This window comes from Lagenorhynchus albirostris, chromosome 11 (assembly GCF_949774975.1).
Source record: "Lagenorhynchus albirostris chromosome 11, mLagAlb1.1, whole genome shotgun sequence".
In the NCBI taxonomy this organism is placed as follows: domain Eukaryota; kingdom Metazoa; phylum Chordata; class Mammalia; order Artiodactyla; family Delphinidae; genus Lagenorhynchus; species Lagenorhynchus albirostris.
The window spans coordinates 91,924,413-91,948,405 of record NC_083105.1 but is presented as its reverse complement, the minus strand read 5'-3'; the positions used below and the strand labels follow the sequence as shown (position 1 = coordinate 91,948,405).

Sequence of the window (23,993 nt, the reverse complement as noted above, 5' to 3'; positions counted from 1 at the left end):
AGGAGGAATAGCCAAAATGAGGAAATAATGAATTAAGTTTCCTTTTAGAACAAAAGTGCTTCTATATTACAGATTTGGCAAAACCGCAGAAATGGATTTATGTATCTACCCTTCCCTCCTTCTTTCCAACCCCCCAACTTGTATACAAGCCAAGAGTTCTTTAAGCTAAGAGTATACAGCTATAACTCTCCAGTGAGGTAGACAGGGCTTGGAAAATCAGGTCACAAGGTTGCCACGGGGACTCTAATTATCTGTCTGGCAAGTTTGTATGACATCCTACTCCTTTCTGTGATCCTGTCATATACCACCCGGTAGGAAAGATAAGGGAAAGGTTAGCAGGGCTTTCTATAATAGCTACAAAAATATTTGATCCAAATCACTAAGAATGTGGGAAAACTCAGGTACTCTTATCCTTCTACAGTCAACGTAGTAATTGATGGTCTGATAAATATTTATTCAGAACCTTCTTTGTGCACAGAAATTATTTTTTTAAAGGTCCAGTGTCAATCATGGCCCAACCCATACATGCTGACTTACAATTTAAAAACAATTCTTGATCCTGTTCCAAGCAAGCTCTTTGTAATGCAAATAAAGACTTTTTTGAAATAGATAGTTATGAATCTTTCATTCATAGTTGCTAACGAGAAACACATGAGCCAAACACATTGTGGGGATCATTTCAGCAGTGTGTAATTTGAGAGGTGTGTTAGGAAGTACTGGGCTCCACTAGAAGAGGAGGAGTCCCCATCTTTCTTTCTTGCAAGTCAAATACAAAGGCAGTGTTGCTTCAGATGATGGTCTTAAAGTTACACACATTCCAAATTCACGATAACACATATTTCCCCATCTCTAAAGTTTACCACTTTACAACCAGCCTGAGGTCTTTAGTATGACTTCATTTTATGAATAATGCCTTCTTCATTCCTAAACATTTCCAAGAAAAAAAATACTGACCAGTGTGTATAAACCTAATACAAACCATACTTGTCTGTTCTGATCTTAAGTTGACCTTAACAGTTGAAAATCTTTCAAAGGGAGTTCTGGCATACCATAATTTTTCCCACAGCTGTTTACAAATAACAAATGTTCTTTTGAGGGATGACTGTAAAATCATACGTAATTTGGAAATGGAGTTATTTTATAAATCCACAATATCAGGATGTGTTTAAAAATATAACACAAAATGTGAATATCTTCACTCTCTTAGAAATGAACAAGAGGGAAGGGAAAGGAAAGAGAAGAAGGATGGGAGGGAGGAAGAAGCCAGAAAGGTTATTCTTTATTTTCCACATTTTTGACCATTTACCTAGAATCTGATGCTTCTTTTAAGTTTTTTACGCTTCTTCTAATCTAGGTTTCTGACACTGTGGACTCAGTAAGGATAGCAACCTTGTCTGTCTTATTAATTACAGTAATTATTATTATTATTTAGTAATACAGGCACTTTTTAAATATTTCTTTATTGACAGATAACTTTCACTAAATGAAACAAAATTATTTTCTATTAAATAAAGCTGAATATGTCCAGAACTGTTTGATCAAGAAACTAGATTGGGTTGAATTAAGCCAATGTGCCTGCTAACGGTTTAGCCAAATCCTTAATCTCACTTAACTATCTCGTATATGCATACCACAAAAGGATCACTGGAGAAAACGGAAATGAATCAAACAAGATCTATCACCACAACAACTAACAAAACTCACCCTCACGTACAAAAGACCTTTCAGTATGTACTTTATTGTATTCAATATGCATTTTGTACACATGCATATTGTACACATCCCTCTTCCATAATTTTCCTTTTAAAGGAAATTTTACCCCAGTATTATCCTTCCCAGTGGTTGCTATAGCTGACAGCAGTAACAGAAACTTAGTAAGAGTAAGGGGGAAATAGGAAGCTAAGGTGATCACAGCTAGAAGCTTTTAAAAGTTCTTTCAGAAAAAAAAAAAATAGTGTCTTTTGCCTTTAAAATTAAGTCAAGTTCTCAAATCAACTCCTTGCAAAATTCTACACACTCCCGTGCTCCTTTGGAAGGGAGAAAAACCCAGCAGGTTTAGATCAGCTACCTCATCTTAAAAGCTTCCCCACAAATTTATATCCGCTCTCTCAGGATCACAGAACTAAACCCACCTCTGTGGACAGCAAACATTTGTTACATTACACCTAATATCCAAAATCCAATGAATGTCCGCATTAGCCTCATAAAATCAGTGTTAGCCAGAAAGATCTGGCTGTTAAATCTTGCAAGAACAGGGACAGTTCAGAACCCAACTTTACTTTATTTTATGTTTATTTACTGAATAAATAGTTAACATATACTTCTAACAAACAATACATTGTTCTTTACAGTATATGTAATCAAAGTTCCCCATATGTAGTTCATGAACAGCACAGTGGTGGTAAAAACAGCCTATAGATTCTTGGGAAATTTTAGCGTTTCTACTTTTGTTACTGCCAAACTATTTCTATTATCTATCAGAATCTACCACCACTAGTTTTCCCGATCATTTTACTACTTAATCCATTAGTTTGGAATCTTTTAGTTTGGAATCTTTTAGGTTAATCATATAAATGCCTTTGAAAACCATAAATATAACACAATATATAATCGGTGGCCACTGGGCTAAATTATACCATATTCTCAGGCCTTCTACCCTGTAGTACAGTGATAGCTCACAAAAATCATACTTCAAATATTCCAACTGCCTGGGAAAGAGAGAAAGTGGAAATAACTCTAGGTAACAGATATAGGTAAGGTGTGGGAGGGGAGGCTTCGTCACCAGAGATCCAACCCGTGCCCCCTGGAGTGGAAGGGCGCAGTCTTAACCACGGGCCACCAGGGAAGTCCCAAGATGAGGAAACGTTTATTCCTATTTGAAGACCCTTTAGAAGACCATGGACTATTCCATAAAAAAATTTTTTTATATTATACAAATTTACTTGACAAATATTTGAATTCAAATTCTAAAATTCCCTACAGTGTTAAGGGGCTCCTACAAAACAAAATGTTAAAAAAAAAAAAAGTCACTAGCATATATTCTAATATACACAGAAAACTATGGTGGATCATTTCTAATTTGTACGAAAACTGAATGGTGTTAAGATGCATTCCAACTGAAGTCAGTCACTGTGAATGTATTTAGTCTGGACAAGATTTCATTATCTTCATAATGAGACTTTACTTTCAAAATAATTTACTTACTACCCGAGTAAGATGAAGGTGATGAGGGCTTCAATCACTCCTTTGTTTCAAACTCTCCAGCAGCCTAAACTTAACCTTCAATGTCATAACCACCATGAATGTCTCCTTTATTCAGATTTCACTCTCCACGGCTGAGATCTCACCAGGCAGTGAGAAAGAGTTCAAATTGTAACTGGAAAGATAGCAAAGTTATGAAAGATACATTTTTCAGCTAACGTCATTTGGGCGCTGAAAAGAGGTCGAACACTGGGGCTGGAGGATGGGGTAAAGCAGGAAGGAGGGAAGCAGGATGGAGAAGGGGTGTCAAGGGAAAACCCACATGGTCATTTATCTGCTTCAAGATTTTTATAAGACTATTTCCTTCATGAGACCATAGAAAATCTTGAGGATTAAGGTGAAAAACGTGAAATACGGTGAAGTGCATAGATGTTTTAATAAATGGTGCTGAAACTTTTATTTCAGTCATTTGCATAAGAAATATATGAAAATGTAAAATAACAGAAAAAGAAGAAATGGTACTTTAAACCCTTAATTTCTCCTATAATTCTATAAAGATAGCAAATATACTAATTATATTTGTATATAATTGATATATAATTGCTATAATTTGTATATAATAGAGGACTAATTATTCCTGAATTTAAATGAAGTTATAAATGTTTTTTATATTGTTCTTTACACATTATTGTTCAGGGTTGACTCTCATGGATCATTCACTTAAAAACAGAAGAGATAAGACTTTAAGCAAATCTGTGAATTCATGCACATTAAAATCTTTAGAGGGTTATTTTCCTCAATAATTAAAAAAACCCTCTTTAATACACATCCTTCAGGCATACATATTAATTCCACACCTTTACATGCATGAGTATCATGTGAATAATGCTACAAGATTTGGCCTAATGACTAGATTTTTATCACAGAAAGGATTCCATTGCTTTTAAATTATTCAGAGTCTAACAAGGCCCCACAAAAGAGCTAAATAAAAGAACTACCAACAAAATTAATGTTCTCTCTTGACTAAAAGGATCATGAGATGTAAAAAATATATAACCTAGCCACAGTACACAAACTCAACAGACTTTACATCAGAAGTTCTGATAGTGTAGATAAATACACTAAAATAATAAGACAAATCAACCTAAAGACAGGGTTTCTAAATTAATATTTCTGAATTAAAAAGTAATAATTCTAAATCCCAATACACAGTTGTTCATAAAACAGTAAAAGTTCTTAAAACATACTGGAAAGAGAAACTGGAGATTACACATACACACACACACAAACAAGATTAGCACGCTTATTTGGGGGAAAAAAATCTACATAGCTACAATAATGTTCTGTTTTCTTCCACATATGAAAGTTAAATGTATCTTCTTTCTCTTTCATCACAAGTATATCTTTCTTAAAATTTAAAAAACAACATACTTAAAACATACTTAAAAAATCAACATACTTAAAATCAACATACTTATTATATGTTCATGTCTAAGATTACCATTAACTTCAAATGTCAAAATTATTGTAGAAAATTAAATTGTGTTCAATGTCATCTCAAAAGTGACAAATTTCATCCATATTTTTCTTTATGGATTTGTTTTGCTGCTTATACTTTTTTTCTGTGGATTCTAATATTTATAATGTTTTGTAATATTGCAATTGTTTCTAATATTTTTCATTAGAAAATAAATGTTTAAAAAATTACAGTGTTTAATGATCACAAACGTTATATTTCAGACACTGGAAACATTCTATTGTTGCATTAAACCAATAAATATATCAATAATATGCATGTATTTCTAGGATAAGGAATAATATTCTAATGGTGATAGAGAAGTAATACTCTAATGGTGCTAATAAAGGATCTTCTAAATAAAATGAAATTCATATCAATAGTCTTCAATAGAGGAATAGAGGACTTTGAAAATATCTTTTTCCCTCTACTTAAATATAAACTTCTATTGATCTTTTCCCCCCTTTTTTTCTCCTTATATTAAAAACACAATTTCAACTACAAAACTCTGACCTCTTATCAAGCACATAATTCATTCACTTAACAGATTATTTTAGAACGTTCCTAAGTATTATGTTTCAGGTTCTGTTGAGAAACTGTTCATGGTTCTTAGAATTCTGGATTGGCTCAAATAGGACTAGATCCCACCTTTGTGGGATATTAGATTCTTACGTTTCCATGCTACTAAATATAAGAATAGTTCAATAAACCATGATGGAAAAGTATACATGCATATATATATACACACACACACACACACACACACACACACATATATGTATATATAACTGAATCACTTTGCTGTACAGAGAAACTAACACAACATTGTAAATCAACTATACTTCAATTTAAAAAAAATTAAATTAAATTTTTTAAAAAATATGGTTTGAGAGAAGACCTCTGATTTCACCCAAACACACAAGTGCTCTTTCTTAATAAAATCACTTGAGTGCCACAGGACTGAAAAAGAACACAAGAATTTACTTGCTACATAAAGGACTACATTCAGAAAGTCACATGATTAGTAGAAGGGATTCGTGCAATTCTTCAAACAGGTTTGGTACCTTTATTCTCTCCTACTCCAGTGTAATGACTATTGTATTGTTACTTACAAAAATGAAAAATAACTGCTTATTCAGTTCTTTCTAATAATCCTGGAGGCTCCGTCTATGAAAACACACAGAATTCCCCACCACTCTCATCATGCCCACCCATTCTGCATACTTCACATTTATTTATCTTTCTGCGTGGAATGCCCTGGAGTCCCACCTCATACTCTCATTCTTATCCTCAAAAATTTATCCTATAAAAGTCAAGGGTCAGGGCTTCCCTGGTGGCTCAGTGGTTGAGAATCCGCTTGCCAATGCAGGGGACGCTGGTTTGATCCCTGGTCCGGGAAGATCCCACATGCCGCGGAGCAACTAAGCCCGTGCACCACAACTACTGAGCCTGCGAGCCACAACTACTGAAGCCCGCGTGCCTGGAGCCCGTGCTCCGCAACAAGAGAAGCCACTGCAATGAGAAGCCCACGCACCACAACGAAGAGTAGCCCCCGCTCACCGCAACTAGAGAAAGCCCGCGTGCAGCAACAAAGACCCAACACAGCCAAAAGTAAATACATAAATAAATTTATTTTAAAAATAGTCAAGGGTCACATCCCCAGTAAAGACTTTTCTGACTCCCTCAACCACCGTGAGCCTCTCCCTTCTCCTATGCACTGAGATATAAAGATAAACATGAACATTTTTTTCTCTTTTTCACTTAACCTACTCCCCAAAACTGTGTCAAGTAGGTACTGCTACTGTTTCCACTCCTTAGATAAGAAAACTAAGGCAGAGAAGGTCTCTCTGATTGCAAAGTCCATTGCTTATTTGTTTGTTTAATACATACTCCATTTAGCTACACACTGTACTGAAATGGTTCTCTGGTTGCCTCCATTCTCTGGGTTCCCTGATCACAGAAAGCAGAGACCCTGTCTTATTCGCCTCTGTGTTTCCAGTGTCTGGCACAGAACAGATACTCAACAAATGCTCAACAAATGATGAATGAATGAATAAATGAAATGTAATTACGTTCAACTTACTGTGTGAAGAAAAATTCATCCCCTTCTAAACATTCTAAACGAACTTCTGTAAAAAGTATATTTAGTGCTGATTTCATCCAGCAAACAGTTTGTGAGTGCATAGCACATGTGATGTGCTGTGCTTAAAGATCATTGAGACTCAATTCCCTGCCCTCAGGAAACTTATAATTCAGAGAGGCAAAGGGATAAACAACTAGCTAATGCTACCATTGCTTGTTCTATTTTTCCTAATCCTCCACAACTTCCTCTCTTTAAAGGCACTCCGTTCTTTATAAACATGTTCCAATACCTCATACCTCTGGGTCAGTGGGATGTAGATCAGTCAACAGAAAAAAAAAGTTAAAAGAATCTCCATGGATCTCAAAAACACAATCTTCTGAGCCATTCTCGATTAGATCAGTAGTCATTTAAGTAGTGTACAGCGTTAAAGAAAAGAATAAAATCAAAGACATATTAATACTATCTTAGCACTTTTTCATTTACTAGAGATAGCATAGCAAAGTGAAAAGAACATGGGTTTTGGAGTCAGAAAGATCAGGATTTCCATCCCAACTCTGTCCTTCTCTCCCCATGTGGACCATGGACAAGTCATTTTATCTTTCTGAGCCTATTTCTTACCTGTAATATGGAAATAAGGGGATCTGCCTTAAAGAGCTCTTGTAAGAGTTAAAAGAGATAATGTATGTAATGCCTCCCATACCAAAGATGCTAGTTTTTTTGTTGTTTTTTTGGGGTTTTTTTTTTGCGGTATGCGGGCCTCTCACTGTTGTGGCCTCTCCCGCTACGGAGCACAGGCTCCGGACGCGCATGCTCAGCGGCCATGGCTCACGGGCTCAGCGGCCATGGCTCACGGGCCCAGCCGCTGCGCAGCATGTGTGATCTTCCCGGACCAGGGTACGAAGCCGTGTCCCCTGCATCGGGGACCACTGCACCACCAGGGAAGACCCAAAGATGCTAGTTTTATGATGTCTGATCTCTCTAGATGCTTCCTGAAGGGTATTGGTTCTAATTGTAATTTAACAATACTTCTGGCCCCAATATCAACAACACAAAGTGTTGACCAAAAGAAAGGTACTTGAAAAAAGGCCGCTTGAAAAAAGGCAAGAGGAGTGGTATGGGATAAGATTCAAAACCAGTTAAGTCTCAAGTTTCTATATGGTGTGTATATCATCTGCCTCTTCTCGGCACACACCCTGCAAATCTCTTATTTCAGATCTTTTTTGTGAAAAATAAAGCTTTATTAATTAGTTCTACGATTAGATCTGAAATAACTGACATATGTTACTCTGTATTAAGAATTCTATTTTCCACAAAGGAGAATCTCTGATTTAGTGAGGAAGAAGGAAATGAATTATATACGATGTCCAGGAATCAATCTCAGCACATAGCCTATGCAGTATTACATTTTGGTTTCCAAATCATTTCTCAACTGTTTCTTTTAAGCAATTTCACAAAACATGTAAAAAAAATCAAATAAAAACACTTTCCTTTCCATCCTAAACCTAATATATAATCTACTTGACTTAAAAATCACATTAATTTGCTACTGGTACAACTCAAAGTCCATGGACAAAAAAGTGAATCTAGACACTTAACCTTTTCACAGAAAGTGAAAAGTGTCTTTTTATACATTTTTCACAAAAAATAACTCAAATGGGTCACAGATATAAATGTAAAACTAAAAAACTTCTAGGGGCAGGAAAGCAGGATAAAATCTAGGTGGTCTAGAGTCTGAAAATGAGTTTTTAAATACAGCACCAAAAGCTTATCCATGAAATTGATAAGTTGGCCTTTATTAAAATTAAAAACATTTGCTGTGTAAAGACACTGTTAAGAAAACAAAAAGACAAGCCAAATTGGAAAAATATATTTGCAAAACAAATATCTGATAAAGTGCTTGTACCAAAAATATATAAAGAATTCTCAAAACTCAAAAATAGGAAAACAAACAACCCTATTAAAAATGGGCAAAAGTTCAGAACAGACATCTCACCAAAGAAATGGAAAATAGCATATGAAAAGATGATTAACATTAAATGTCATGGAAAGGGCAAATTAAAGCAATGAGATATTACTGTATACTTATTAGAATGGATAAAATAAAAAAAACTGACAATACCAAATGTTGGCAAGGATGAGGAGCAACAGGAGCTTGCATTCACTGTTGGTGGGAATGCAAAATGGTACAACCACTCTGGAAAACAGATTGGCAATATGTTACAAAGCCAACCAGAATCTTACCATATGATCCAGCAATCATGTTCCTAGGTATTTACCCAACTGATCTGGAAACTTATGTCCATATAAAAATTTACCCACGAATTTTCATTGCAGCTTTACTCATAGTGGCCAAAAACCAGAGGCAAGTAAGATATCCTTCAATAGATGAATAGATACACAAACTGTGATACATCCATACAATGCAATATTATCGCATGATAAAAAGAAATGAGCTATCAAACTACAAGAAAACATGAATGAACCTTCAATGCACATTACTAAGGGAAAGAAGTCAGAGAAGGCTATATGATTCTAATTATATGATGTCCAGAAAAGGCAAAACTATAGAGACTGTAAAAAAAATCAGGGGTTGCCGGGGGAAGGGAGTTAAGGGAGTGATACATGAAACACGGAAGATTTAATAATCTGTTGAAATTATTCTGTATGATAATAGATATATGAAATTGCTCATTTGTCAAAACTCACAGAACGTCACAGGACAAAGAGTGAAACAATATACACAAATTTTTAAAAAATCATGTAGAAGGTCTGGGGATCCCAAAATAGAATGTAGATTGTGACAAAAGTATCTACCTGTATCATACATGTGTGCAACAACCTCATGAAAGGAACAGGAGGAAAAGGAATGGAATCTGTAAGACTAATTGGAATCTATAAAATCTAAAAATCTATATAATCTAAAAATCTATAAAATGTACTACACATACGCAATGTACTCTAGTTGATAAAGCTGTTCCCCCTCTTTGTGAAGGGAGCACAGGTTAACAATTTTGATACCACTATACACATATAATGGGTTTGAACAATTAAGTAAATGGATGGCAGGTGGTGGAAGCCAGGTTTCTTCTCCCTATTAGAATGAGTTTACAGATAAGCAAGGGGAGGAATCCAGGATGATATAGGTGGTAATGGATTATGTAGAGTAAGACACAACCGTATGAACTCATATTTACCTTAAAATAGATACACATGGTTACAAAGAGAAACATGTACCCCTGTAAGAGTACATACAGGGGTTTGTATACACACATATGTATTTCCTGCTGTCAGATGAGAGGGCCTAGAAGTAATGACACCTCAGTAGCAACAAGAATACCTAGAACCCAAATCTTTCTTGGCTTCCAACACCATTTCCCAAGAAGATGAACCAGATTCTTTCTGGCTGACTCTAGGGCTGGGGCAGGAAATGGAAATATACAAGATAATCCTGGAGCATCTTTTAATGCTAGAAAGTAAGGAAGTGATCTTTTAAAAAACTTACATTAATGGAGATATGTCAAAGGAGGACAGGAACCAACTGAAAGAGCTCCCAATGGCCAAAGCTGAAACAATTTGAGGAACAAAATAAAGTAGTATTGGATTATAACCCAAAGTATAAATATATATCCAGGAGGCCAGACCAATACAAGCAAATGATTGAGTAAATTAATAAATAGGGAAAAAAGACAAATCTGCCATTCAAAAGAATTCCCCAAAACTTATATAAACACTCCACCCTCAAGGAGGAGAAGCATAACTCTCCACTCCTTAAGTATGGGCTGCTCACAGTGACTTCCTTCTAAGAAAAAGCATTGAAAGAAAGAAAAAGAGTAAGTTTTCAGTGCAGAAAACTAATACTACTGCAGCCAGGTGATCAAGATAAATATCAACAGTGATAAATCATGTTGCATAGTACGGACCCTTTATATTATGTGATAAAAGTAGCACTTTACCTCTGTGATCTTCCCCTCAAAAACCCAAAACCTCAGTCTGAGGAGGAGAACAATATTAGAGGAATGCCTATAGAGGACATTCAATAAAACATCTGACCAGTACTCCTCAAAACTGTGAACAGCAACCAAAACAGGCAAAGTCTAGCAAACTAAGAAGTATCAGCAAAGATTTAAAAATTGAAAGCAGGAAAAGCTAGAGATGAAAACAAAATGAAATCTTTACATCTGATCAGAAGCAAGCAAAGTGGACAAAATTCAGCATTAGATTCCCAATAGGGAACAAATAAGAATAAACCATTTTGAGAATCTTCACTCTGAATAGAACTTAAAGTATTCCCCTGGTATTAATAAAAGGCTGAAAATTACTATATAATGATAGTCAATGACACTGGAAAGAGAGAGAAAAAAAAGATTACAAAGAGAATGTATCAAATATTGTGAACAGTGGTTATCTCACAACAGTGGAATTAAAAGCAAGTTAACTCTCCTCCTTTTCTTTTTTTCTGCTGTGAAGAGAATGACTTGGGGAATTTTTAAAAGTATTAATCTCTGAATTCTGCACTAAAGGCATTCTATAAAATGTTACTACATTTGTAATACATTCTACCCTACCCTTTACGTGGCAAGTCTATAAAGTGGGTTATTTTTCAAATTGGTAATTAAAAATGTGAACCCATGACGAAAAATTTTCCACACCAGCAACTTAAGAAAGAACTATAATAATATGTCCAGAAAACTCCAATTCCTAGAAAATCTATACTAGGTGAGAAAGGATGACATTGACTTTAATTTTCAATGACCACATGATCTAAATTACTAGTTCACACTTTCCAAAACCCAAGTCGCTGTAGAAGAATAATATCCTTTCAAGTGAAATAAATTAGAAGCAATACACAACACAGTTACTTTGATATACGTATATAAAGAAGCTTTCTGGGAATCCTAATTCTTCTATCTCCCAAAAAAATAAAGCCAAAATCAAACTAGTCACATGCCTCTGAAACCAAGTTTTATCTGAACTCTTAAGACATTAGCTATTCCTCTTATTAACTGAGGCGAGAACTGAAACCTTAAAAATTAAAGCTAGAATACATGTCATTGAAATATGTTTTGTAAAGGTGGATTCCAATTCCTAATGCTCTACCGCTCTTGACGTCTATGGATTTCAATTCCTAATACCTAATACAGCATCCTACCCCCAAAGAGAGTCCAGCGATGCAACGGGTACTACGGGGAAAGGAGGATTTGAGAAACAGTGCAAAGGAAGGGAACAATCCGTGCCAAGATTCTGCATACAGGTAGTCCTTGAAAGGAAAGTAGAAAGTGAGAGCATAGGAGGGGCGGGCAGGGTCTTGGAAATCCACTCCAAAGGCATTCAGTGACAAAGACACCAGAAGGGCTGTCTCCCCAAAAGTAAAATGGTGAGTGAGAGGAGTGGAGCCCGCTACGAAAGGAAAGTCACCAGGAATTAAGAGGGACAACTATGCACAAACAACAAGCTCTCTCGAAATTTGAGGGGGTATACGATGGTGGGACCTTGGTGCAAAGTGTCAATTGGAAAAGACCCCCCCCATTTGGGGGTGGGGAGGGTAGCTCTCGAAACCCCAAGTCTAAGACAAGCCAGGAGAAGAATACTCGTTCTGGAGTCTCCCCACCGACCAGAGAAGCGCAGGTGTATCTGCGAAAGCTCAGGTTACCGGGAAATATGACAAGGACGGTGTGCATCTTCTCTGCCCACCGTGCAGGAGCCCCGGGCGCGGCGGGCGACCGAGGGTCGGCACCGGCTCCGAGCGCCCCGGGACCCGCCCGCGAACGCACTTCGGCGGCAGCGCCCTCGCACACCTGGCTCCCGACACCAGTTGAAAGCAGTCAAAGTGAATGAAGACGGACGCGGCGCCTGGCACCACTCCATCCCGGCACACAAAGGCAGATTTTGAAAATCGAGGGAGAGTCCAAGCCGCCGGACCCCAGCGGGCGCCTTTCGCCAAGGGGCTCTTACCTCGGATCTGCCCTCGGGGCCGCGGCTTCCCCGGAGGCGCCTCGAACCCAAACCCAGCGGGAGGCGGCCGGGAGAAAGCCCCCGACGCGGACCGCGCCCTCCCAATCCTCCGCGAGCCGCCCAGCCGCCGCCTGCGTCCGGCCGAGGAGACGCGGTCTCCGGGTCGAGCTCAGCGCCGACCTCGCGCTCGGCTAGAACGCCTGGCCCGCCGCCGCCGCCGCCGCCGGGGAACTCTGGAGCTGCCCGCCAGCTCACCCGCTCGCCCAAGCCGGCCGCGCGCCGCGCATGCCCAGTACATCTCGGGGAGCGAGCCTGCGAGCGCGCGCCGCGCAGCCGGGAGCCGCTCCGCTCTCCGGGTCTTGGCGGCAGCCGAAGCGCGGAGCATCTGGTCGACCGCAGCGCTGGAGGAGAACTGGCCAGCGGGGCCGGGTGGGCGGGAGACGGAAGGTAGGAGAGAGGGCAAGGCAACGCGCCGAGTTATCAAGGCCGCGATCGAAGTCGGACCGAAGTTCTGAGCCGCCGACGGGTTTTCAGAAGTGCCCTAGCAGGACCCACTAGCAGCTGGGAGGCGTGAGAAGGAGTAGAGCGCGAGGAGAGGTTTGCCCCGGGCAAGAGTGGATGCTCCTGGCGGAGGGAGCCAGTTACAGCGCCCCGGGTCTTAGTGTGCAATTCGTGGCCACTAACCTGCGGGCAGTAAACCTGCAGCACCCAAAGACCCTCCAGCCTTGGTCTTCCTGCTGGGACCCTCCCACCTATTTTTCCCCTTTTGTCGCTTCCTTTTTTTTTTTTAATCTCCTCAACTCATGCCTTAAACTGGTGGCACCCAAGGGCCTCCATTCGGTCCCGGGGAGTCTCCAAACTACTGGTCCTTACCTGCAAGCAGCAAGCCCAGACCTGCCTCGCCCGCATCGCACGACTGCCTTGGATCCTATTTTTCTCGCAGCTCTTACCAAGAGCCTGATGTGGTTTGAAGTAGTGGAGGCTTCTTTCACATAATGCCTCTCGTGACCTAACCAACCTTTATAATCTTCTCCCCGCAGTAGCCCCCGGCGCCACTAAGTCAGAAGTCCTTCCATCTGTAACATTGCATTTGCTTCTTCTTGAAACTCCAGCTTTGTCATAGCTATGACCCCCTCCTTTCTAACTTCTTTAAGGTCACTTGACTCTCAGAAATCAATGAAAGTCTATAAAATAAACTTGGTTAAAGTAGATTGGACCTGCTTGTTTTGTGAAGCATGGGAGAAGCACAGTCAGGGGAAAGAGAGATTTCAAACCAAGATGGGAAATAAAACCATTATCCTAAAAGTTGGAACAGACCTTAGTCTGCTATCTTAAGTAGAAATCCTCTCTCCAGTGTTTCCACTACACCATCAACCACTTAAACTTTTCCACTGTTGGAAATCTCTATTTTTATCAATATTATGTATAATTATTTTTCATTGAGTACCTATGCCAGGAACTAAGCCATTTTTATATTATTATTTCTAATCCTTAAAATGAGATGAGCCTTGTTATACCTATTTAGCAGGAAAATGAAGCTCAGATGTTTCATTCCTTTTGCCAAAGCCAATGCTGATGCCAGAATTAAAATCCAGGGTTGCTTAACTCTAAAGTTTGTGTCATTTGATTTGTGAACATCAAATCAACTTCCCTTAACCACTGGTTAACCCTTAACCCTTAACCACTTCCCCAGACCACTGGTGCTGGTTCTGCCCCAAAGAGCCACACAAAATTAATCTCATTTCTTATAGACATTGCAAGCCTTGAAATATTTGAACCAACTATTAAGTAACTACCAGATCTTCTCATATTTTCCTCTTCTTCAAAATCTCTAGAACCTTTCATTGTTCTTCAAATGCAATGGTGAGCCCTCATAACCACATTCCATACCCTGCTTTGAATGTGCTTTGATTTTTCACTTTTCTCCTTGAACTGTACACTCAGAAGAGAACACAACATTCAAATACAGTGGGCTGAGAACCGAGTCACACAGGGATCAGCCACTTTGATCCAAGCATACCCTGACAATAATGCATCCCGAACTTGCATTAGGATTTTTAGCAAGCATATTACAGAGAGTCAGATCAAATATCCAAGTCAATTTCACAGACTACAATTAAACCATATGTTTCACCTTACATAGTCTGTACTTCCATAATTTAATACTTAAACCTAATTTTTACCTTTAAACCATATTAAATTTCATCTTGTTTGTTTTAGGACATAATTTCAGATTTTAAAATATTATTAGCGATCACTTTAAATTTATAACATCTGTAAATTTAATGAACATGCCTTCTGTGTTTCCACCTAAGTCTAATTAAAAAAAAAAAAAGAACAGTTACATAAAACAGGCTTACAAAAGAGCCTTGCAGCCCACCACCAAAAATGAGCTCTGAGATAATAATCATTTATGAACCAATACTTTTCAAGATCAAGCACTTTAGTTCATTCAACAATGCTATAACCAAGAAGGATTTCATAAAAGGTTTTCTACATGCTCTGCTGAAATGAAAATTCACTGTCTCTAGCATTCCTAAATCTACAAGTTCAAGTAACTCTTAAAAAAAAATAAACAGGACCTTTTGAAATATGAACCGGTTTTGGTATCAATGATCTCCATTACTTTTCTAAGCGTTTAGAACCAAAGTTAATCTTTTTACACTTTTGCTGAGAACTGATGTCCAACTCCCGTGTTTATTGTGCTGCCTTATACAAGTTTTTCCCTCTTGAAGGTTTCATTTGCTAATGTTGGTATGGGAGATGAAAATGAGGTAGAACAGAATGAAGGTAGATACATGGAGTGAATGGGGTCTCCCCAATACAAAGTACACTAGCAAAACTTGAGAAACAGGTAAAATCTATAGCTGGGTGTAAAGGCTAGATACAGAAAATATGAAGAAATGATGATGGCTAAATGTAACCTGAAGACCGAGAACTATATGTAAACTTCCCAAGAATCAAATGTATTTTTCACACACCCTCTCTACTCCAATCCCTCAGTACGATGTGTGAGTATCATTTGGGGACTGCTGTGTTTATCTTCGTAGGCAGTCTTAAAGCCAAGTAATGCAAAATGTACCTATGGATAAGTTAGATAATGTTTACTGTAGTTAAGAATATTACTATTTTTATGATCTAATCTAAATATTTTAAGCATATCTTGAAGTTGAGATATGCTTAATTTCCTTTTGGCCACAGCTGACATTCTTATTTAGCCTTGCTGAAGAAACAGGCCAAATTGCTGGATTATTATTTTTGCTCCCACTTTAGAAACTGCTTGAGCTTGCGTCTTATCTTTTTTCTTTCTTTCTTTTTTTTTCTTTTTTTGCTTCTTATCTTGTAATTGATATCTATATTTCTTGTTTGTTATGGTTCTTTATTTGGGTGTAGCAAATTCACTTTTGCTTATTCTTTGAATGTGAAAATGCTTTATTTGTTATATACCATATAAGTAGACGTGTGAAAATTTTGAAGCATGAAGGGAAGTGAAATATTTTTAACGAAGAGTCTTTCCAAGTGTAACCCCTACTTATCTACAAGGAACTTTATTAGTCAAAAACAAGTAAATGACAACACCCCTCTGTCAGAAACGGGTAGATCCAGTAGGTAGAAAATCAGTAAGGACATAGTTGAAATCAGCAGAATACACATTCTTCTCAAGCTCATGTGGAATATTCACGAGGATAAAAATCACATTTTGGGGACTTCCCTGGTGGCACAGTGGTTAAGAATCCGCCTGCCAATGCAGGGTACACGGGTTCCAACCCTGGTCCAGGAAGATCTCACATGCCGCAGAACAACTAAGCCCGTGCGCACAACTACTGAGCCTGTGCTCTAGAGCCCGCGAGCCACAACTACTGAGCCCACGTGCCTAGAGCCCGTGCTCCGCAACAAGAGAAGCCACCGCGATGAGAAGCCCATGCACCACACCGCACCACAATGAAAAGTAGCCCCCGCTCACTGCAAAGCCCGTGCACAGCAACCAAGACCCAATGCAGCCAAAAATAAATAAATAAATAAATATATATATATTTTAAAGAGTTATGGAAGATAGAATGTGAAGATGTAACATTTATCTAATCAGAATCCCAGAATGAGACACCAAAAAGAATAGGTTAGAGGCTAGAGGTGAAGAGACTGTTAGATTACTAACAGATTACTGTTAGAGACTGTTAGATTACTAACAGATTACTAACAGTCTACTCTCTTAGATTAGATATAGGTTATAGTATATAGCTGACAGTGTTTCAAGATTAATATAAGACATGAATCCACCAAGAGAGGAAGTACTGGCATATACACGTATCAAGTAGAATACCTAAAAAGAAAACCAGAAAGAGAAAGAACAACATATACATGTATCAAATAATATACATGAAAAGAAAACCAAACCAAGATACACGAGAATGAAATTGCAAAACACCAGAGGAAAAGGCCATATTAAAAGCATTGCGAGGGCTTCCCTGGTGGCGCAGTGTTTGAGAGTCCACCTGCCAATGCAAGGGACACGGGTTCGTGCCCCGGTCCGGGAAGACCCCACTTGCCGTGGAGCGGCTGGGCCCGTGAGCCATGGCCGCTGAGCCTGCGCGTCCGGAGCCTGTGCTCCGCAACGGGAGAGGCCACAACAGTGAAAGGCCCGCGTACCAAAAAGAAAAAAAAAAAGCATTGCGAGAAGAAAAGCAAGTAGACCAAAGAATTTTAAACAGCAATAATGGCAGCCAGAGACACTAGAATATCTTCTAAATGTTGAGAAAAATAACTGTCAACCTATAATTTTGTGTCCAGAAAAATTATATTTCCAGAACAAAAATGGAAATAAGACATTTTTAGAAAAATAAAAGCTTTGCTTTTTAACACCTTCACTAGACGAACTCCTAAAACACACCTTTGGATGAAGGAAGTGACCCAATAAGAAATACTGAGATGCAAGGAAAAAATGGTGAGCAAATAAATTGATAAACATTTGGGGTAATCTAAAGAAAATTGGTCTGTAAATAATAATAATAATGTCAAATTTGTGGGGTTAAAAAGCACAATTAAAATATTGGGCGATAACATAAATCAGCTGGAGGATGATCAGAGTTAAACTGTTCTGAGGTCCTTGTATTGTTTTGAAGGGGTTAAAGTATTAATTTTAAATGTCTGTAAGAAAAGCATTCAAGATAGAATTTCAAGAGAAACCACCCATATGATATTTACAATGTTTTAATGCTGTCTATGTATCAACTCATTTACATTCTTCCAACAATCTTCTGACAGTCTCCATTTTATACATGAGGGAAAATAAAAGACACAAAAACATGAGCCACAAGTCATCTAACTACTGTGTGACGAAGTTGGAATTTGAGAACATGGCTTTGGTGGTTATGTTCTACAGTATCTTAAAGACTCTGAAAGAATAGACACAGAATGCAGAAATTCCAAAACAGCAGAGGAAGGGAAAGGCAATAATAAACAAATAAACATAACAGTATCTCCACCTATTTACCCCGTGCAAAGAAAAATTTTAAAAATACAAGAAAGAATTGTAGAAAAAGAGGGCCAAATAGAAAATAGAAAGGAAAGACCAAAGGGAAAAAATTCAAATATGTAAGTAATCACAACATAAATGGATTAAACTCTACAGCTAAAAGAGTCAAAGTAGTTTTTAAAAACATAGCTATATGCTATTTACAAACATAAGGATATGGAAACCATAAGATATATCAGGTATATAATAATGAAAAGAAGACTGGTGTAGCTACATTAAAATCACACAATCACAATGGACTTTAAGATAAAAAAGCATTATTGGGGATAGAAAGGGCACCACATAATGATCAAATCTACAAGGAGAAATTGATAAATCCACCATTATGGTGGGGCTACTTCAATACTCTCTCACCTATTGATAAGTTATTGACAACTCCATGTACATAGATAGATATAAGGTATACAATATTTAGAGATTACAGTGTCGACATACAGCAATAAGAGAATACACATTCTCATCAAACCCGTAAGAAATATTTACATAAATTCACCAGTGTACCTTAACATATTTCAAAGAATTTGGATTATTTAGACCGAGGGTTGAAAAACTTTTTCTGTAAAGCACTAGATAGTAAATACCTTAGCTTTGCAGGTCAATGGTCTCTATTGCAACCACTCAAGTCTGCCCCTGTAACTTGAAAGCTGTCATAGTCAATATGCTTATGCAATTCAATTATCTTCTCCTCCTGCAGGAACAAGGATTGTAATTAAGCAAATGACCATAGCCGTATTTCAATAAAACTTTATCTAGGCACTCTGAATTTGAATTTTATTTAATTTATACATACCTCAAAATATTTGTGTTTTTCAACCATTTAAAACGTGCCAACCATTCTTAGCTCACAAGCTGTAGAAAAACAGGTCGTGGCTGGGTTTGTTGATCCCTGATCTAGACCTTGTAATCTCTGCTTGCAAGGCAATAGATTTAGAAATATATTTCAGACTAATTTTTTTTGTTAAGGTTTAACTTAAAACTTAAATAACAGTACCTTTTAATTTCTAAAGATTCACTTAAATAAGTGGGATTTAGACTTCCAAATAACCATGGATCAAAGAGGAAATCGTGAATGAAAATTTAAAAATACTTCGAACTGAAAAAAAAAGAAAAATAAATTTTGATATAGTCAGATCATGAAATATTCTATAGCAGTGAAGGTCAGGAAGCAACCACCACATTCAGCAGAATAAATTACTCTTAGAAACATAAAGTTTCTAAGATCACAGAAAATTATGTGCAGTAAGTTGCCCTTTTTACAAAGCTCAGGAACAAGCAAAACTAAATGATATATTATTTGGGAACACATATATATTTGCTAAAACTAGTATGTAAACAAAGGAATGTTTATCATAAAATTAAGAATAGTGGTTACTTCTGAGGGGCAGGAAGGGAAATGGAACAGAGAGTCTTTATAGATAAATTGCAATAGTAATGTAATGTGTGTCACAGGTGTTCACCTTAATTACACTCCTTGCTCCTGTGGAGGAAACGATTGTTGAATTGCATACAATGACAGAGGAGGGACAGAGCAATTGTTACTCTGATTTGTGGTGAAAGCGATCCAGTTACCGTTCTCTTATTTACCTGGACACAGGTCATCAGAATGCCTCATCGCCTATTATCCCTGACCTTCGAATGTCTGGTGAGCTCTGTACATAAAACACTCCTTTCCGAGCAGGACCACAGATACTCTGTCCCTAATTTTAAGTGTGAAAGTTGATTTTTACAATAAGGCTTATTTCCTCCAGAAATGCTAATGCCTCGGTACAGCTGAGGAAAATTTAATTCTCACACTTGAGAGTTACTCATTCCTTTACTAGTAACACCTGAATATTCTTTAAAATTCAGAAGAGACATCGCTTGTTTCATCTTTTTGAGATAACTGTACTGCTCGTTCCACAGAACTGGAAATTTGCCATTTGAAAACAGCTATCTCACTATTTACAGCTTTTTCTAATCAAATCTAAGCTTTTTATTTTTCTACGTGTGCCTAACCAGGAAAGCAGATGAAAATCAAAGGAGAAAAATAAAATAAACATGAGGAAAAGTAAAACTTCAGAAACTGGTTAATTTTAAATTACAGTAAAGCCATAAAATGGAATTCTATTTCATGATGAAAAGAATGAGGTGGTTATATTAACCACTAACTTGGATGGACATCAAGATATATAGTTGTTAAGTGGGGTGAGGGGAAAGGTGAGTTGCAATACACTCTGTGGTAGGAATGAATTTATGTAAAAAAAGAATAACAGCTAGAGAAATACAAGCCATATTTTAACAGTTTCTTTTATAGGAAGAGAGATGACAGTGGAGGCAGGAGTTCCTTTCACTATTTCGGTTAATATAATTCTATAATATTTGAATTTTTAACCATGGACCTGTATTATTTTGTGGCAGAGAAAATTTAACATTGTAATATTTTGTGAATTTTGTGTTTCTGAATTCTTTACTCCGTCTAGAATTCAGCTAGAGTTTTAAAATTTCCATCCCTAAAGTCTAAAGTATCTTTAGTTTACTGAGCTAAAATAACCCTCAGGCTATTTAACAATTCCCTTTGGGGACCGCATTGGAATTGCAAATGCAGACTCTGTTTCCTTCAGTTGGCACCCCAGTTTTTTTCTCCATTGACAGTAGACTCCTGGGGCGGGGGAGGTGGGAAGGGAATAAAACAAAACAAAAGAGAACTCCTATTACAAATTTAAAGGTTTTAAGAAGCAAATTTGCATCTCTCATTAGCTTTCTCACTCCAATAGCCCTGGTGCTCAAGAAAACTCCAGCAACCTTAAAGATAAAATTCCTGATAACAGTGCTTAAATCCAAGTTTTGGCAAGACAACAGCAAAAATATGCCCCAGATTCCAAGTCTAATTTCATCTTAAAGAACTTGGATACACACACACACACACACACACACACACACACACACACACACGCACACACACACACACACACACAGAAATCTCTAAACGTGTGTTGGTTTTCCGAATACACTTTCCTTTCCTTTAATGGACACTTTTTTTAATGCAAAGCTTTCAAAGCATTTTCCACACTTTCTTATTAAGCAGAGTGTTTATCTTACTAACCATAGTTATCATTGTGCACATTAAGGGTTGTACTTCACAAGTACACAATTCCTTACCCAAACCCTTGCAACCAGATGTTGGCATCTTGTGAAGGTAACGTGATGCTTATACCACATACGTATTCATAGCAACCCAGCAGGGTCTGTAATTAACACATTATTTCTGCAGCAAATCATATTCACACAAATTAGAACAAAGTTCATAAGTAGCCTCATAGCCCCTCAGATTCGATTTGCTATCAAACAAGCACAAGTCATCAGGCTTTGTCACCAAATGAAATTTGAAAAAACAAACAAACAATTTTTTAAAAAACTTTTGACTTGACCTTGCAGATAAAGCTGTTATGCACCTGTATGATGGTGCCACAAGGAGGAACTGCCTTGCTTGCCTTGCATTTGAGACTCTAAATGGCTATCGTTTTGAGGGCTTGATGTCTTCTGCCTCCTGTGTGCCTTCCATCCATTTTGTTGCTGTGACTTCCTCTACCACCTTCCTGCCCAGATACTTTATTATGTTTAATCGGCTATGACCTGAAAAAAAATAGATAACCAAGTTATTATAATCATGTATGAAATAGGGTAAGTAGATTATACATAAGGAGCGCTAGAGTTATTTTGTGATATGTGCATTTTGCTTGCATTCTTGACAACACCTATTTCAACAAGTTAGAGGCTTTGGTTTGCTAATGATTGTCATCTGTGTTCACAATTTTTGAGATTTTTATCCTTAAAAAAGCAACTCTAACTTCCTGTTCTAAAAAAAAAAGAAATACAATGTCTCATTTTATAGATGTCACCTACTTTCAGAAACGGACATCTTGTGAAAGCATGCTATTCTAATATATGCATATATGACCTTTTGGTCATATGCAAATAAGCTAAGGGCTAAAGTTTATTTACTCTTGCACAAAAAATAAGTGATGACAATAAAGACTAAGGTATTTATAAAACCTTAAAGTACAATCTCAGGGTGACATTTCTAAATCATCACAGTCACTTGCCTGTATTTTTCTTCTTTACTCAACTTGCAAGTCCTTCTGTATTTTGACCCCACTCTGTACATCTATCTTCATTTATTAGTGCTCCTGCTGTGAGCTTTCCACAGCTCCAATATGTAGAGCCCTTCCTTGGTGTTGCCCACACAAGGCACACTTATCACTGCAAGACAAAGAAACCTGGGGAGGAGTGGAGAGTCATGACTGGAAATCAATGCAGGAATGTCCGTGATTCAAGTTTCCAGGAGGAAAGTAGCCAAAGTCAGTGAAAGATCAATACCAGGTGCTAAGAGAGTGACATGAAAGAAAAGTATTGAAAGCAGTAAGAACCCAGAAACCCAATCAGATGGTTCACTAGTGAGAAAGCATCTAAAGGCCTCTGATTCATTCATTCAGCAAAGGTTCAAGCACCTGCCAAGCACAGGGATGGGCTTTGGGGATATAAAAAGGAGTACAAAATGGTCCCCACCCTTGAGGGCTTGCAGTATTAGCAATTAAACAGACAGAAATAAATAGAGACAACCATATGCCATGTTGTAACAGCACAATGTAATACCAAGCACTATCTGAGCCACAGAGAAGTGAACGCTCAACTCTGCTGTGCAAAATCAGGCTGGCATCACAGGGACTCACTTGACTGCCCTTCGCTGATCACCTTCGAACCTCCTTGCTGTTCCTCAAGCACCCTGGCCTGCTTCCACCGCAGCCCTAGCACTGGCTGTTCCCTGACCCCTAACGCTCTTCTTCCAGATATGGACAGGGCTCACTCTCTCATTTCATTCAGGTCTCAGCTCAAATGCTACCTCATCGGAAAAGATTTCTCTGACCAATCACCCTATTTAAAACTGTATCACCCGGGCTTTCCTGGTGGCGCAGTGGTTGAGAGTCCGCCTACCGATGCAGGGGACACGGGTTCATGCCCCGGTCCGGGAGGATCCCACATGCCGTGGAGCAGCTGGGCCCGTGAGCCATGGCCGCTGAGCCTGCGCATCAGGAGCCTGTGCTCCACGACGGGGGAGGACACACAGTGGGAGGCCCCAACAGTGGGAAGCCCGCGTACCGGGGGAAAAAAAAAAAACCACAACACAGCTGTACCACCCAAGGGGAAGGATAAATTAAGACTTTGGCATTAACACACACACATTACTATATATAAAATGGTTAACCAACAAGAGCCTACTGTATAGCACAGGGAATTATATTCAATACCTTGTAATAACCTATAATGGAAAAGAATTTAAAAAAAAACAAAACTGCACCCCCAAACACACACACACACACACACACATAGAAACTTAACTCTTTCTCTTTCTCCCTGTTGCCTGACTTTGTCTTTTTTTTCCTTAGCCCTTATCACAATCTGCAATCATCTTGTCCAATTATTTATTGTCTGTTTCCCTCATGTAAATTCTGTGAGAGCAGGGATTTATCAGTTGTATTTACTGCTCTAGCCCCAGCACTGGACAGAGTTGAATGAGTGAATGAATAAATGAATGAATGAGGAGAAATTTGAGCTGAGTTATGAAGAGCATGTAGTGGTTTGTCAAGGGAACAAGGTGTGTGTGGAGGCAGAGGGAGGACTCAGAATGTACAGAGACACCAGGGTAATTAAAGGGAGTCAAGGCACCTTGG

At 38.2% G+C, this 23,993-nt stretch overlaps 1 protein-coding gene across 2 annotated transcripts in view; it reads right to left on the bottom strand.

Moving 5' to 3' along the window:
- EPS8 (epidermal growth factor receptor pathway substrate 8) overlaps nt 1-12,966 on the bottom strand; it is a 190,090-nt gene extending 177,124 nt beyond the window's left edge. For both annotated transcript variants that reach the window (XM_060166800.1, XM_060166799.1), the window contains exon 1: nt 12,753-12,966. The gene's annotated coding sequence lies outside the window, so the exon portion shown is untranslated. The remainder of the gene's footprint in view (nt 1-12,752) is intronic.
- Between the last annotated feature and the right edge of the window lie 11,027 nt (nt 12,967-23,993).